General features: G+C 44.1%; 1 protein-coding gene across 4 annotated transcripts in view; it reads left to right on the top strand.

The window, feature by feature from the left end:
• Positions 1-17685, top strand: part of LOC123504167 (protein dead ringer homolog) — a 221049-nt gene that overhangs the window by 7181 nt on the left and 196183 nt on the right. Inside the window, exon 1 of one of the 4 annotated variants that reach the window (XM_045254506.1) lies at positions 12267-12464. The exons of the other annotated variants lie outside the window; for them this stretch is intronic. The gene's annotated coding sequence lies outside the window, so the exon portion shown is untranslated. Of the gene's footprint in view, positions 1-12266; positions 12465-17685 lie in introns of those variants that run through there. 4 annotated transcript variants of the gene reach the window in all.

Raw genomic sequence — 17685 nt, 5'->3', positions numbered from 1 at the left:
ACTTTGGATTAATATTGGTGATATCTGGAATGCGTGTTTTGCTGTACCGTTTCTGGCTGTTGTTCTTCTCCTTTTCTCTCTTCCTCATTGCCTCTACTGGTAAAACTCCTGAACTTGCTCGCTTTTCATCAGTTTTCCCCCATGCGCTCCTTCTTATACAGCTTTGATTCCTGAAGTGTTTACCGTAACGAGCTTTATTGTAAAACTTTGCTTCCGTGTTTACTGGGGTGAGTTGTGGCCTTTGCTTTTGTTTTTCTTATTTTTGTGAGTTTGTTTTGCTGTCTAGAGATTTTTTTTGTTGCTGTTTCATGTTTTCTTTTGATTTGTGTTTTTTTTATTTTTTCTTTCCTGCTTTTTTTTTTCTTGTATTTTTTTCTGTTTCTCGGTTTTTTTTCCTTAGCTTTGAATTTTTTGGCTGCTTATTTTTATTTTCTTAATCTCGTTTTCTTACACTTTTTATCGTTACATATTTCATTTACGGTCTTGCTTCTTTTTTTTCACATATTTTGCTATTAATATTTCCTCTTATGATTTTCTCTAACTAAACTAAATAATTGTTGATCTACGTATGCTTGTCTCTTTCCTTCTGTATTATTTATTTTTATTTATCATTCTATTATTTATTTTGTATGATTTATTTTTGACAACGGCAGTATAAGGGAGCTATTTTATTCCCATTTTTTATCTTCATTATTCCTTGACCCATCGATGTCTCTGACACATGAAATGAGAAACAAAAGGAAAAAAAAAACTTATCTTGTAACTAATCCGTGAATGGAACTGCTTTATACGCCACAGAAAACAACATGACCAGCTTTTTCCTTTTAAAATATACAATACTTACCTTTTTTTCAGCTAAACCGGATTTGTAGGAGGAATAAAACGACAAAATTAGCTCCTGTACGCGCTAATCAAACTGGTTCAAGCGCCGAAGGAAACGAGAAAGTGGTATCATTTGTTATGCTTTAGGAGAAAGAAGTGGGATGAGAAATGAAAATGTATTATATAACCATCATTTTTTGTGAACACTCGGAGTCTTGGTGTGGAAGTAATCGTGACGAATAGGTGGATATTTCTCTGCTCAGCTCCTTTGCATTAATACTTGCCGGCAGCGAAAGACAGGAATTCTTATAAACTATCCAGCATTTTGAAAAGATCTGGGGGCTAATTAATACTCGTTTTGTTTTTGTATTTATTTGTGTCACATGTATATGATTGACTTGTTGTTGTTGTTGTTGTTACTATTATTATTATTATTATTATTATTATTATTATTATTATTATTATTATTATTAGTTGTAGTAGCACTCGTTCCTGTGTCCATCTCTCTCTCTCTCTCTCTCTCTCTCTCTCTCTCTCTCTCTCTCTCTCTCTCTCTCTCTCTCTCTCTCTCTCTCTCTCTCTCTTTCAGTGTTGGTCATCGGATGAAGGGGAAAGAAAGGGAGGATTGGGGTGCGACGAGGAAGGGCGGTGGGAGGGAGAGGGAGAGGGGAGGTGGGGAAGATTAGTGGAGTGTTAATGCTTCCAGGTTGGCCTTCTCCTCCTCCTCCTCAACTGTATATGCACCTGTGGCTCGTTACACATACACATACACACTCTCTCTCTCTCTCTCTCTCTCTCTCTCTCTCTCTCTCTCTGAAATTAACCTATTGTCATCGCCATGGCTGTTGTTGTCTTCCTTCCTCATCCTGTGAAAGGCTTGGGGTCATCTAAGAAATTCGTCAGTCAAACATAAGTGGAAAAAGTGTAGAAAGAAGAAAGATGATAAAGTAACCCATTTCAGAATCCTCTTAACGTAACTTCACCCTACCTATCTAAAGCAAACTTAATCTAACCTAATGTATCCTTACCTTATACCTCACTTAACCTAACCTAACCTAACCTAACAAAGCGAAATTAAAGTGAAAAAGAAAGTGTGTGTGTGTGTGTGTGTGTGTGTGTGTGTGTGTGTGTGTGTGTGTGTGTGTGAAACGTGATGGTTTTGGCGTCAACATCTGCTCACTCCACTCCACTAAGCCACCCAGTAACCGCCTAGTTATCAGGTCACTATCAGGTCATGACCCTTCGAGGCATCACCTTTCTACCCTGTCTTCATAAGCTGACCTTGCTGCTGGGTTCCCTCGTGCGGCTGTAGCTTCGTCGTCCTCGCAGCAACTGAACACTGTACTACTACTGCTGTCAAACTAAGGAAGTGAGACAGTGGCTAGTAAATAAGTCGTAAGATCAGATTGAGGCCAAAAGAAGTGAGTCAGACGTGAGAGACGGGGAGAGGAAGGCGTGGGTGGATGTGTGGCGTGGCGTAGCGGGGAGGAAAGGAAGGCGGGGGAGAAAGTGCGTGAGAGAGAGACAGAGAGAAGGCCGATCAAACCGTGCCTATTGTGGGGGGTGGGATGAGGAAATTTAAATTAGACTTCCCGACGACCAACTGTTGTTTATTCTGGCAAATATTTCAAGGCTTGGGCGAGTGTGTGTGGGACGCGACGACCCGCCCATGACACAAACCTCCCATGTGTCCTGCCCGCCCCACGCCCACGATGACTTAGAGAGCAGGGTATAGGAAGAATCGACCCTTAAATTGGAACATGTCAGGTCACCTCTTCAGCATTAAAAATAAATCGAGTGGCAACTGTTATTCCCCGGCGGGATGATTTGACCTGAGCCGTGATCGAGTGTAGGAGGAGGAGGAGGAGGAAAGAGACGGGGGAATGGGGGAAGGAGGCGACGAACGCTTAATTCCATCAGTTTTTCTCATTTCTTTAATCACGAGTTTGGTTGGAAATGGTCAGAAAGAGAGAGAGAGAGAGAGAGAGAGAGAGAGAGTATTTGCTTAATTCGTCTCTCTCTCTCTCTCTCTCTCTCTCTCTCTCTCTCTCTCTCTCTCTCTCTCTCTCTCTCTCTCTCTCTCTCTCTCTCTAAGTTATTCCTTTTAGTATGGAGAACAAATATAGTGTGTGTGTGTGTGTGTGTGTGTGCGTGCGTGTGTGTGTGTGTGTGTGTGTGTGTGTGTGTGTGTGTGTGTGTGTGTGTGTGTGTGTTCCACCACCACCACCACCATCATGAATCAAACCCAGTAGACCTGACCCGATCGAGGTCAAGCCAAGGGTGGCGGCCTGAGGGGGTAGATGATTGGAGGGGGGTGTGATGGGATGGGGACGGAGGAAGGAAGGAGGTGGCGGGGGGAGGAGAAGGGAAGAAGGAATTTGATGTAGGCAGAAAAGGATGAGAGAGAGAGAGAGAGAGAGAGAGAGAGAGAGAGAGAGAGAGAGAGAGAGAGAGAGAGATCATAACTCTCTCTCTCTCTCTCTCTCTCTCATAATTGGTCTCTTTTTATATGCCTTGTTTTCTTAAGAGTTGATATTTGCTTCTAAATATTCTAACTTGATATTCTCCTTCATTCCTTCCTATGACCAACCATTTCAAATATTGAGAATACAAATGCTTATAAATTTAAACACATCTTCAAACACATCTTCCTTTAAATATCTTTTCTCACGTCTCTGGCCCGTATTCAGAAACGCTTTTACTTTCTCGCAATGACTGTTTTCAAAGGCTCTCGTTGAAGATACTCATGTTTTTGGGGTATTTTTTTATGGTTCTGGTGATGGATTAGCAAGATTTCTAGTTTATCATAAGGAGAAACTGTCTTGAAAACCCTGCTAGTCGTTTCTGGGGACATGAAAATTTGTGGTGAGAGAGCAAAGCTTTTCTGAATTTGGCCATCTATGCGGTCTGTGTGTGTGTGTGTGTGTGTGTGTGTGTGTGTGTGTGTGTGTGTGTGTGTGTTTAAACTCTCCTTTGACCAAACTCATTTATACACGCCTATGTATAGTTATTCATCGTACAGGTTTTCTTTAATATTCTCCGTTCACCTCCTCTTTGGGAATTGTGGGGGAGTATTGGTGGTGGTGGTGGTGGTGGTTGTGTGCGGTAGTGTTAGTCCAATCTTGTTTACTTGATGTTGGTGATAATACCCCCTGAGGCTCTCCCTTCATTTACCTTCTTCCCTTTCTCTTCTCTCCTCTTTCCTCTCCCCCATCCCTTCCTCCCTCTCTTCTTCACACCCGAGGCTCTCTTTCCTTCTTCCCTCCACCCTCTCCAACCCTCTCCTCTGTCACGTTTGGTGCTATTATTCTTGGTTTCGTAAATATTGTCCGTATTACTGCAATTTGCTCCCTTTTGTTACATAGTGTCTCGTGATGCAGGGAACTGATGTGTGGGTCAGTATTAAATGTCCGTGTTATTTCCACTTTAAAGGAATTGAATAGTAGAAATAAGAATAGGTACTATGAGGGTTTGTTTAAAAGAATGTGGAGTGTGTGTGTGTGTGTGTGTGTGTGTGTGTGTGTGTGTGTGTGTGTGTGTGTGTGTTTGGCTGAATTCTTGGTTTTTCGAATGTCTCTCTCTCTCTCTCTCTCTCTCTCTCTCTTGAACTGCCTTTTACTTTCCTCACACTTTACCTATTTTCTTTTATCTTCACAACGAACTATGAATATGCTATACTTCAGAAAACAACGGAGGAAATGATGATATGTTGATAAGACTGATGATAATGTAAAAATCGGAGTTGAATGACCCTTGTCCAGCGAAGAGGAGGGAAGAAGAAGAAGGAGGAGGAGGAAGAGGAGGGTGTGTGTGGTGTGTGTGTCCGCCCTCATGCTGTCATATTATCTCAGCCACATCTCCTCTCCCATATTTAACTCTTCTATTTTTTCTCTCCTTCGTCTCATATCTCAGTGATTTTCCCTCCACGATGGCCCCTCGGAGCCTCGCATAATAGTCAGCGATTTTTATCTTTCTTTTCCTTTCCTTCGTCTTATCCAGTGTTTATTGACATTGTATTTAGCTTCTCTTGTTCTTTCCTTTCCATATATCTCTTTCTTTCCTTCTCTCCTCGTGCATTAGTGTTGGAATCTGTTTTGTCTTTATGGTACGTTAGTTTTAAGTTATGTTACGTACGATGTGTATGTGTTATTTTTCTCACTGTGTGCTGGTGTTCCTTTACGTTATCTTCCATTATTTTCTTACACGGTTTATTTTTCAGCGTTCATTAATCTTTATTCTATATGTACTTTTTCTTTCTTGCATTTCGTCTTATATATATTTTTTTCATACCTAAGTGGTGTTTTGTTTTCACGTATTGTGCTGTTTTGTTTTTCCAAGTCTCGTGTACGATTATTTGATTACTCGCAAGAGAATTTTCCCGCGAGAAACTTCATTATTATAGCATTATTTGTGTCATCCTTACTCTCATGATCTAGACACGGATTTCATAAGGACATACAAGAAATTATCATATATCACTTCTAATTTTATCGTCTAAACAAAGGAATACATAAAGATGACATGTCGCTTATATTCTCATGATCTCAACACAAATGAATATGAAGGAGAAACATTTAAGAAGTTTTGGTCACTTTTACACAACGGCATTTACTAACAGTCCCGCAAATCCGATCCTTGCAAGGCTGCTTGTGATAATAAGCCCCAGGATAAGGCGAGAGAAGAGGCCGTGGTTCTGAGGCACGTGGAGACCGAAGGGGAGAAAAATTTTACAGTCTGGTGGGCGGCGGCGTGACGGGGCTGATGGGCGGCTGGGGTGCCTAGACAAACAGACCGACAGACAGGCTGGGAAAGTAGTCTTGTCACGTAAATTTATAACAAGTGGGAGGGACAGATGGATGGATAGATGGATAGAGCGCAGTGGTGGTCTTGTTAATATACAACTCAAGGGGTTTCTGGCAAGGTGTAGGAAGAGGGACTGGGGCAAGGAAAGCTGATGGAGGTGGTGGTGGTGGTGGTACTTGTGTCAATGCCTATATATAGAAGGACGAGGGTTTTGTGGCATCTTGAGGAGCAAAGTGGCTGACGGACAGGATGGCAGAGGTGGTGACCTAAATGCCAGTATGGGGTTAAGGAGGTTTGCAGCCTTCTGACGGGCGGGAAGGGGAACAGACGGGAGACAGGGAAGGACAGTAAAATTTGACGGGGTGGTAATAAAGTTTGACGAGGGGAAGGACGGAGAGACGGGGTATAGGGTGGCAAAGATGATTTTTTCTGAGAGGGTAAATACGAACAAACCGTTGACGAGGTTGAAGGACAATAAAGTTTAACAAATGGAAAAGACAGAAAGACGGGGATTGAAGATAGCGAAGGGTACAGCGTTTTGAAAAGTTGACAGACAGACAGGTTGGTGATTTATGAGATGGCTTCTGAGGAGTGGAGAGACGTACAGACGGATGATGGAATATGAAGATTTTAAAGCTTATTAAGAGGTGAAAAACATGGACAGGTGACAGAGTGACATACGTTAAAGCTTGTTGAGTGACAGAGTGACGCGCAAAGAAAATGATGGGTAGTGAGTGCTTTTTACAGGTTGAAAAGCGGATGACGGAAATTGCAGAGAGGTAATGGAGGTGACGGAAAGTGAAGCTTTTTGACAAGTTGGAAGACTGACTGAAAGCGACTGACAGTGAGAATTCATGACGGATTGAGAGGAGAGACGAGGTGGCGCACTGCCGGTGAAGACGAGGAGGCGGTAAGCGGCCGTCGGAGGCATCGCGTTGCAGGCGGGCAGTGACGTGCAGCTGACCCACGCCCGCCACTTCGACAATAAGAGGCTGAGGCAATAATTGATAGAGATCATAACCTCCTCTGCAGGACACGGAACACTCATCTTTACGTCTCCAGCACATAAGGCCACTAGTGCTTTGGCGGGACGGCTCCATAACCTGCCGGGGGGTTGGGCGAGGGTCCGAGTCTCAGTCAAGAGGTAACGGAGCGTGTGGCAGGAGGCGGTAAGGGCGGGAGTGGCTTGCAGTACTTCCCGCTTCGGGTGATAAGGGTAAAATTTGATTAATTAGTAGGAAAGCAGTGGGCGTTTTGCCGCTGGTGTGCGAGAGGGTATCAAGCCATCGGAGGGCGGAGGCGCCGGTGGTGTCGGGGGAAAGAGGGAAGGGGAGCCACCGTGCCCTTGAGTCTTGCCGTAGACGAAGTGGAGACTAGGAAGGATGGAGAAGTGGGAGGGGTTGGTACTGTCTGTCCCCTCAGTGGTACTCAGATTTTTCTTTATTGTAACGCTGTTAGTTTTATTTTTCATCATCACCTGGAGAATAATTCCTTCTGTTAAATGCATATGTCGTTTAAAAAATGGATGGGAAGGATAGGTAAAAATTCTCTCTCTCTCTCTCTCTCTCTCTCTCTCTCTCTCTCTCTCTCTCTCTCTCTCTGATCACTCAGTTCTTGGCTTAGGGTTTTTTTTGGTGCTTCTCTCGAGACCCATGCTAGGAGAGGGGGCGTGTGGGTGTCCAGGCACAGAGCACGACCCCACGAGGCCACTGGGTCAGGCCGCTACACCGCAGTAGGCCTTGGGCGACCCTGATGAATATTCTGGTCTATTCAAGGGCGCGCTGGGCTGGGATGGGATGCGTTTGGGTGGTGGCGGTGGTGATGGTGGTATGAGAGAGAGAGAGAGAGAGAGAGAGAGAGAGAGAGAGAGAGAGAGAGAGAGAGAAAGTGTTGGAGGGAAAGAGGAAAGGATAAACCACAAACTTTCTTACAGCGTCTCTCTCTCTCTCTCTCTCCCATTGATGCTCGTTTTGTCTTCTTTGCAAAGTTCTTAATCTTCATCTTGCTCTCTTTTCATTAATTTTATACTATTATCCTCCTCCTTTTCATGCTATTATGTTTCTACAATTATCGTATTTCCTACACTGTACCAAAGATAGCGGAGTTCCATAAACAGCCCCGAAGGAACTGTCATTGCTGCTGTTTGTTTCTTTCTTGCGCCCCTTTGTCTTCTTGGTTCGCTTCAAGTGCAGGAAGCGTGAACTCCCTGCAGTGTTTTGTGATATTTGAGCTCTGGGTGAGAGTGATGGACTTGCATGTCGCTGAGTGTTCAAGTATTGTTTCTATGTAGACACTGACTGCCGGAAGAAACAGCGGCGGCGGCATATTGTTGAGTGCTTTGAGTGTGAAGTGAGTATTACTTAAATCTGGAGTGAGTGAATCCTTTAAGTAGAGAGTGTGAAGGCAGGTCGGGGGATGCAAAGTGAAGACAGAGAGATCGTAGTGCAGGAGTGTAGGCAGGCTGCAGGCAGTGGCGACTCCCCTCTATACCGCCGCCAGAGGGAGCCAGGTGGTGGGAGCCGGGCAGAGTACGCGCCGCTGCTGGTTAAGGCGAGGCCAATAATGGCTCCGTCAGGATATCGTTCATAGTCTGACTCCGCGTCAGGCCTTGACTTATATTTATGGCCGTGGCAGTGGCGAGGGAGGGTCGGGTGGGCCAGCGGTGCCGGACGCGAGGAGCGGCCGCCGGGAACGCCCCTCCCTTATTGGTTTTTCATCGGTATGCGCCCCGAGGCCTAATTTGGGGTTACGATGTTTCACTCCTTTCTTTTCTCGCCATCCTGGACGTCCATTGTTTTGGCCTGACAACCCGCAGGACCCGCCAGGACTCTTCCCGCCCCCGCGCCTCTCAGTGGCGACGCCCCTGCCAATGTTTCGCTCCCTCAGGGTGTCGCTGCGGCCTCTGCTGACTGCATTGCTTCACGGTGGTGGCTACTACCTTAGTGAAAATACACGTACTCAAATGGTAACCCACACCATTAGCAGGTTTGCAATTCCTCTGCGTCTACTGATATAACAGGCCGCAGGTTCATCGCGGCTATGCTTGTTGTACTCTTCGTTAACAAAGGCAGAGTTTCACCGTCTTACCAAAGACTCAAAAAACCTTCGTGTTCTTTCCGCGCCTGTCCAGTGAGGAAGGCTGCGGTGCTGCTCTTTGGCTGGCCAAGAGGAAACCCACATCCCAGATGCCTCGCGTCGACCGCAGGAAATTATTTAAAAAAAACGTCACAACCACGTCGAGGTCTGTTCTCGAAAAGAAAAAGAGGGAAAACAAAACACTAAAGCGGGATTAAGTGGGGGTTATTAAGCCCGTGTAAGATTACCCAAAGCGCTGCGTTCCAACCACATCTATACTTGGGGTTTGGGGAAGCAGTAAACAGGGATCACGTGGGCCATTATGCCGTGTAGGTTTACTCTAAGTAGTTTATCCCAGGCAGTAAAAAAGTCTTCTGTTTAGGTTTAGACGCAGATGGCATCAGTGACGCTGGAAACACTGCCTGGGGACATTCTAAGAGTGGCCGTCGAGGAGAAGGAGAATGAAGAGGATGAGGAGTTGTAGCTGCTGAGGAAGAAGAAGGCCAAGAAGGAGGAGAGGTCAGGATAGAAAATGGCTGTGAAGGAGGAAGTTTTGCAGAAGATGATGAACATAAAGACGCTGAGGAAGAAGGGAGTGTAAAGGAGACGATGAGGAAGAGAGTCGCTAAAAGGAGATACTAAGGAAGAAAATAGCTATATAGGAGGATGAGGAGGAGGAGGAGGAGGAGAAGGAGAAGAAGGTGTTGAAGATTATCAGAAATGTGTAAAGGAAGTGGAAGGAAGTGAAGAAGGAAGTACTTTTAATCTTACCTTGCAAACACAGAGTAGCGTAAAAAAGAAAGAAAGAAAAAAAAAAAACATAAGACGTCTTTAGAAGGAGGTTATGAAGGTGTCAGTAGAGATTCCTGAAGAGACACTGCAGATTTAAAGAACCGCCATGGTGAGAATTTGGTGTCATCTGAAGCAGGACATGAAGAGCGTTAGGATTTCAAGACATTTGGCTAACTCTATCAGACTTACAAGGGGGCTGGGAACTAAGTGAGCCTTTTTAATTTTTCTATGCCCTTGGTCGGATTTTCCATCTTACATTAAAAAAAAGGTGTGCCTGTGATTCTGTAGTGTGTGCTATGAGTGTATCGTGAAGTGTTTGGGTTACGATTCTAGCTCCTACTTGTTTCTGAGTGGGAGAGGTAACGCTTTTCTTGATACATTTTAATCCTTTATATTTTCGTCTTTGTACTTTTACTCTGGATATTTTTGCTCTTTAATATTCTGTACTCTGATATTTCGATCCTTGTTTTAAATTGTTTTCTTCCGTCAAATTAATCAATCAATCTAATACCTTCTCTCTGTATCCTCTATTTTTTTTTTTCCTTTCTTTAGTATGCAATGGACTCAACACGTTCGCTTCCTCCTTTTCTCCCTCCCTTCCTTCCTTTGGCCAAGTCGTCTCCACCTCACATCGCCGTCGCTCCTCTGGCCGGCAAGTCCTGCGTGGCGTGTCGCATGCAAGACCGCAGTGGAGTGACGGCCGCAAACGTGCAATTAGAGTCCAGATAGATTTATTCTCCCTTGTGTTGGAGGACGTGGCACGCGACACAACACTAAGCAAGGGGTGTGGGGACGTTGTATGTGTGTGTGTGTGTGTGTGATGGTAGGTTATGGTAGTAATAGTAGTGGTAGTAGTAATTAGTAGTTAGTAGTAGTAGTAGTAATAGTAGTAGTAGTGATAGTGGTAGTAGTAGTGAGTGCAATAAGTGACGTAGGAAATAAAAAAAGATAGGAAAATGAAAAATGAAAGAAAAATCACTGAATTGGAGAGAGAGAGAGAGAGAGAGAGAGAGAGAGAGAGAGAGAGAGAGAGAGAGAGAGAGAGAGAGAGAGAGAGAGAGAGAGATGGATGCCGGAAGGAATGCAGCTATGGAGTGACAAGGGAGAAGGAGGAGAGAAGAGGGAAGAATCATTCAGGAGGAAGAGGAGGAGGAAGAGGAGGAAGGGTCAGTACACCAGTACCAGTAGGAGAGAAGGTAAATGAGTGAGGAGAAGAGGAGGAAGTAGAAAAGGAGGAGGAGGAGGAGGAGGAGGAGGAGGAGGAGGAGGTAGGAAGGTATCGAGGAAACAGAAGTGGAGAAAAGGAGAGGAAGAAGGAAGAGAAGAGAGTTGGAGAGAAGAGAGAGAGAGAGAGAGAGAGAGAGAGATGTACGTATGTGTCGCCAGCACACACACACACACACACACACACACACACACACACACACACACACACACACACACACACAAAGAGGAAGACGAGAAAGAACGCACGGCCATTATTCCTCTTACTAAGCCCTCCATAACCCCATTTGCTTATTCCCCTCTCTCTCTCTCTCTCTCTCTCTCTCTCTCTCTCTCTCTCTCTCTCTCTCTCTCTCCTTCAACCTGTCTTGTCATTTCGCCCCAGAAAATGACATAATGGCGCAACTCTAAGCTAGCAAGACAGTAAGGGCGAATTTCACCTTGACTTCAAATTGTTTCTTGTCCCTTAAATGTTCACTCACCTTACGCCGTTTCAGCAAACTTGTGGAAACCGACGCCAATTGACTGCATGATTGACTGTCTGACTGGATGGTTGACTGACTGACTAAGTGACTGACGGTGAAGTTGGTTGAGTGTTTGGGTTACTGACTCATTAATTGACTGACTGGTAGGATGATTGATCTTGCTTGACTGATTGACTGGCTGACTGAATGGCTGACTGACTGATTGAATGACTGACTGACTGACTGACTGACTGACTGACTGACTGACTTCTTGTTTGGCCTGGTGACTGATTCATTTGCCTGGCTGACTGACTGGCTGACGAAAGATGGAGGAAGGAAGATGAAGCGCTGGCAAGAAGAAAAAAGGAAGGAAGGAAAAAGAGAGAAAAGAAAAAAAGAAGATAAGGAAAAAGAGAAAAGAAAAAAAAGAAGGAAAGAAAAAGAAAGAAAAAAAAGGAAGGAAAGAAAAAGAGAAAAAAAAGGAAGGAAAGAAAAAGAGAAAGGAAAAAAAGAAGGAAAGAAGAAGAGAAGGGAAAAAAAGAAGGAAAGAAAAAGAGAAAAAAAACATGAGGAAGGAAAGGAATGGTGCAAAAAAGAAGGAAAAGTAAGAGTAGTTACGTGACTAAGAATTACAGCTTTACATTTTCTCTCTTTATGATCCTGTGCGTATTGACTTGCCCTTCCCCTCACTTCTTCCTTCTCTCTCTCTCTCTCTCTCTCTCTCTCTTCAGTTGGTTTTACTTGAAAATGAAGTAAATGGAAGGGAAATGTTGAGGCAATGACAGGTTAGTGTGTGTGTGTGTGTGTGTGTGTGTGTGTGTGTGTGTGTGTGTGTGTGTGTGTGTGTGTGTCGTGTGTTGCTTAATTGCTTGAATAATCCACAGCTGAAAAATTTCGTAAATTGCTTCTCGCATGAAACACGACTGTCATCATCACCATTATCATCACCATCATCGTAGCCATGTCACACACACACACACACACACACACACACACACACACACACACACACACACACACAGGCAGGCATGCAGGCAGTCAGTGGTGCGGTGTGCGGCGCGGCGGCGTGCGTGGCGCGTCAGTAACTCACTGATCCTAATCACCTGTTGGCTGGTTATCTTCGTTACGGGAACAGGTCGTCGCGGGCGTCGAACCAAGACTGCCATTAGCCACCTTGTACATTAGGGCGTGGCGGGCGACAGGCAGCGTGGGAATGTCGCCCTAAGCATTCGCCGCGTGTATAGGGAGCGAGGGAAGGACCTGGCGTGCATTGAGGTGCCGCTGGTAAGGCAGGTTACAGTGCCGTGTCGGTGTGATGCGAAGCCCCAGAGACCTGTCGCTCACCCGGGTGCATGGCGGCGGCGTGTAGCGTGTGGGTAGTTGTGGCTGAGGCAAGGGAAGCAAAGGGGAAGCCTGAGGGAGTGGCGCAGGTGCAGGAGTTATCGCGCGCTGGCAGCCAGCGGCTCCTCCCGGCGCGGGTTTTGTGACACCTGAATGAAATTAATGCCCGACGGACTTCACCAGTTTGACGACGGCGGCGTCCACTGCTGGAGTTTAGTATTCATTTATGCTAAGCTGACGGCGCCCACGTCCCTACATGTGGAGGGCGAGGGAGGGCGAGGCGCTGACTGCCGCTGTCTTTGCTGCCACTGCCGCTGCTGCTCCTCACCCTCCCCTCGTGAAGGACGCGCAGCAACGGACGGAACGTACTTGCGGTTTCCTTAATCGCCCGAGGCACCGCTTGAGGCTGGAAGGAAACCCTGGTCGTGTGTGTGTGTGTGTGTGTGTGTGTGTGTGTGTGTAGCCGGTATAATGCCCCCCTCCCTACGCTTGTCAGCCCCCCACCACGGGTTAAGTGTTGGGTCACCCCCCAGTGCGCCATCTCAGTCTCGCCCCATCCCAGCACTGCTCCGCTCCTCCCCACCTCTGCCCACCTGACGTCACTTTTGTCCTCTCCTTAGACTCATCTCCCGTAACCGTGACGTCACAATGCTTGGGGATCATCAGGCAAGCTTTACTACGGCGCTGAGTGAGGGAGGCAGTAGATAAACAACAAGGAAAAGCATACGCCCTTATGAGTGATGTTATCGGGGTGTTTTCCTTGTACTACGTGTGTGTTTTACAACCTCGACTTCCTTTGTGTGCTTAAAGTGAATGCGTAAATATGTAACATATGCCTTGTCTTGTCTTTTCTCGTAGAAAACTCTCATGTGACTTGGAAACTTGAACCTCACGGGTGAATTCAGTTAGGAATTTTACACCTAACATTGCTTTTTTTCTATAGTATATTAGAGAGGAGGACTGGCTAAGGTCAACGAAAATATAAAGAAAAAGGCCCACTCAGTCGCCTGTGTTCTTATAGAGCCGATAGAAATAGCCAAAGGATGAAAACAAATGTCTTGAAATCTCACTGACTTAACCTTTCAATTGCTGTCTTCTTTTATGTTTGGTGAAATGTGATGCCAGTTTAAGTTACAATCTCGAATGACGTTGTTGATGAGCAAATGAGTGAGCGATAATTTCTACATGTATCTTCAGTTTTACCATGTAGTTTGAATTGCAATGAGGTAAAAAAAAAAATATTGTGTTATTCGGAAACAATAAAAAAAAACTAACAACTAAGTCTTAATTTGAGTTAATTTTGGGGAAGGAAAATATTGAGTAGGCACATTTCTGTCTCATTATTTTGTTCCTTGTTGGCCAGACGCCTTTGCAGGTTAGGAAAAAGTAAATAAAAACTAGATTTCGTAATATTCATCGCTTGAACCAATTGTGTAACTTAAAAACTATGATAAAACCAGAGCGATACTGTCTGCAGGAGAGGGACGGTGAGGCAAAGGTAAAATAAGTAGAAAGAGTCGCCATATTGACTAAATCTAAATAAGACCATAGGAAGAAAGACAACTACAGTGAAAGGAAGTGTGAAAGAGCGAACGAAGGAAGACAAAAAAGATGATGGAAGATGAGATACAGAGAACCAAGATAACAAAATGAACACACCGACTCTGACTAGACAAGCAGGAAACAATGAATGAAGATACGAAGGGAACAAGGGAAGACAAGAAGGAAGAAAAGAAAACGGGAATATTAAGGAAAATGAAGCAAGGAAGTACAAAATAACAGTAAATAGACTGGAGCAAGGAAAAAAGAAAAGACAAGAACAGTGAAGGAAAGGCGCAAAGAAGGAAGGAAGGAAGGACAAGCAAGGCGAGGGAAAGGTGAAGCACACACGCCTCCTATCCCTGTATCCGGTGCTTTAGAAGAGGCGGTGCTGCAGTGCTGGTCATACGTCACGCAGCTGATACCTCGCTTAATGTCCGGACGGCACGCCACACACACACACACACACACACACACACACACACACACACACACACACACACTTACTTGCTTACTTACTTAGTCACTTTCCACCATTGTTTCACTGCCATTGTCGTTACTATTGTTTTACTATTGGTGTTGTTGTTTCCTGCGGTGGTGGTGATGGTGGTAACACGATGCAGTTCTTCAGAAGATATTTATCAAGAGAAATAATCAACTCTCTCTCTCTCTCTCTCTCTCTCTCTCTCTCTCTCTCTCTCTCTCTCTCTCTCTCTCTCTCTCTCTCTCTCTCTCTCTCTCTCTCTCTCTCTCTCTCTCTCTCTCTCTCTCTCTCTCTCTCTCTCTCTCTCTCTCTCTCTCTCTCTCTCTCTCTCTCTCTCTCTCTCTATCATTTGGCAGTAGGAAGGAACGAAGCAGGAGGAGAAGAAAGAGGAGGAGGAGGAGAAGAAAGAGGAGGAGGAGGAGAAGAAAGAGGAGGAGGAGGAGGAGGTAGATGAAGAGATCGTTGCTGTGTCTTACTGTGTCGTGTCGTGTATTGTGGAAATAGTAATGTAAACAGACATACATACACACGCACGTAACTGAAGATTAATTAAGGTGGGATTCCCTGAAATTGAAGGAGAAAATGGTGAGAAAATAGACTAGTGGCTTTGTTCCTGAATGTACTCGACTGTAACAAATGGAGGTGAGAGAGAGAGAGAGAGAGAGAGAGAGAGAGAGAGAGAGAGAGAGAGAGAGAGAGAGAGAGAGAGAGAGGTTAAGAAAGAAAATAGAACACCTTAATGTCACTCCAAGAACGACAGTTAAGTAAAATAAAGTTTGTAAAAGAAATGAATAAAGCTTATTTTATGTGAAATTGGTAAAAAATAAAAATAAAAAAAAAGAGAAGAAATGGAATGGATAAAAAAAAAAAAGCTTAAAACATCAAACGTCTCAAAAAATAATAAGAAAATGAAAATTAAAGACATCAGAACAAATTAAGGTGAAGAAAGAAGACAAAATAAAATAAAGAAAGAATAATGATGAGCATGAAAGTTCAGTCCAGAGAGAAAAAAAGAAAAGAAAAAAGAAAAATACTCCTTTAACATTCCTGAAAGAAGAGAAAGAGAGATCCGAAGCAACTAGAGAGAGAGAGAGAGAGAGAGAGAGAGAGAGAGAGAGAGAGAGAGAGAGAGAGAGAGATAGTTGAGCTCACCCGGCGCCTCAACACTGCTCCCATTACACATGTGACAACAGCGGCGCGTTTTCTTTGTTTTCCTCCTAATAAATCTGAGGTGATGACGCATGACACACACACACACACACACACACACACACACACGGAAAGTCAACGCTCTTGTACATGTGTGTGTGTGTGTGTGTGTGTGTGTGTGTGTGTGTGTGTGTGTGTGTGTGTGTGTGTGTTTGAAGTTGATGGGGAGAGAACCGTAGACTTAAAGGAGGAGGAAGTAGTGGTAGTAGCAGCAGCAGCAACAGTGGTAGTAGTAGTAGTAGTAGTAGTAGTAGTAGTAGTAGTAGTAGTAGTAGTAACCACATGATAAGGAAGACACTTAAACAAACAAAAGAAAAAAAAACAATAGAAACTCAAACGAGACAGGATAAAAACAAAAAAAAAAACAAAGAGCGAAAGGGCAACTCATTACTAGTCTAGAAGATGACGTTAGTAGACAAGACGGCAGCAGGAGTGACAGCAGCAGTAGTAACAGTAGCAGTAGTAGTAGTGATAGTGATTTTACAGCTGAAACTGATGATCTCTTAATGATATGGTGGGCGTGGAAGCGTGGGAGGGTTTAGGAGGGCATAGAAAAACCAGGAGGAGAAAGACACGAATATAGAGCTAAGAAGTGTGTTGATTATTGACTTAAGTACCGTGTGGGGCGTATTAATCTTTATACTCTTAGATATAGCCTAGATACATGTCAGTGAGGTGAAGTCCTGGAGTTTGGGTAAAGTGTAGCTGTAAATGAAGCCTCCTGAAGCGTAAAACCACGTGTGTATAGAAGTGTGGACGTGAGAAGTGGGAAGTGTGGTGAAGTGTAGACGTGAGTGTGGTGAAGTGAAGGGAGGTCGTGACGGAAGAAGACCAGTAAGAAAGAGAAGATTGTTAATGATGTCAAGTTATGCCTGAGGAGAGAGAGAGAGAGAGAGAGAGAGAGAGAGAGAGAGAGAGAGAGAGAGAGAGAGAGAGAGAGAGAGAGAGTGTTGATAGGAGACGAAAAAAAGGATCAATGAACAAAAGAGGAGAAAGAAGAAGAAAGGAAAGAATAAAACGCAAGGAAAAAGAAGAGAAGAACGAAGAACAGGAGGAATAGGAGGAGGAGGAGAAGGAAGGAGAGGAAAGACAGATTGGCAACTGAACAGCGACCATCACCACGACTTCATTAAACTTACATTAAGACCACGACTGTCTGGGACACTTTTGGCGCGGAACGAGGTTGGATTGGAGGCCCCGATAAGGAGGAGGAGGAAGAAAGGAAGAAGAAGAAGAAGAAGAAGAAGAAGAAGAAGAGATCAATTGGATTTAAATAAGAAGAAAAAAATAAAGAATCGAAAAGAAAGAGAATGGATAAAAGGAAGTTTGAATTAGAATATAGAGAAGAAAAAATAAAAGCAAGAAAAGAATAAAAAAAATAAAAAGAAGATTGGAATAGAAGATAGGAGGAGGAGGAGGAGAAGAAGAAGAAGAAGAAGGAAGAACGTTAGATTAGATGTTCCAATATCCATTTACAGAACAAGTAAGAGAAGATGAAGAAAAAGAGAAAGCGAGACAGACAGAGAGAGAGAGAGAGAGAGAGAGAGAGAGAGAGAGAGAGAGAGAGAGAGAGAGAGAGAAATTGGATAAAAATATTAGACGTAGAAGAGGAGAAAAGACAAGTTAAATTACAAGTTCCAATATTCATTTACCTCTAGAGAAGGAAGAAAAGCAAGAGAAAAAGAGACAGAAAATGGATAAAAAAAAGGAGAAAAGTCATGCAAATTAAAGTTCTCTGATAACAAACTGCAATAACAACGAGAGGAAACGACAAGACGAAACGAGAGAAAAGACAGAGAGAGAGAAAAAAAAATTCATGGACTGTTTATATATCGAGTTTCCGTCCATTCTAGCATTCGTTCATTTATTTATTTATTTTTTTGGGTGGGGGAGCTATTTGGTATTTTCTGTTGGTGATTTCCGATTGACTGA

This window comes from Portunus trituberculatus, chromosome 15 (genome assembly GCF_017591435.1).
Source record: "Portunus trituberculatus isolate SZX2019 chromosome 15, ASM1759143v1, whole genome shotgun sequence".
Lineage (NCBI taxonomy): Eukaryota > Metazoa > Arthropoda > Malacostraca > Decapoda > Portunidae > Portunus > Portunus trituberculatus.
This window is presented reverse-complemented; position numbering and strand designations above follow the sequence as displayed.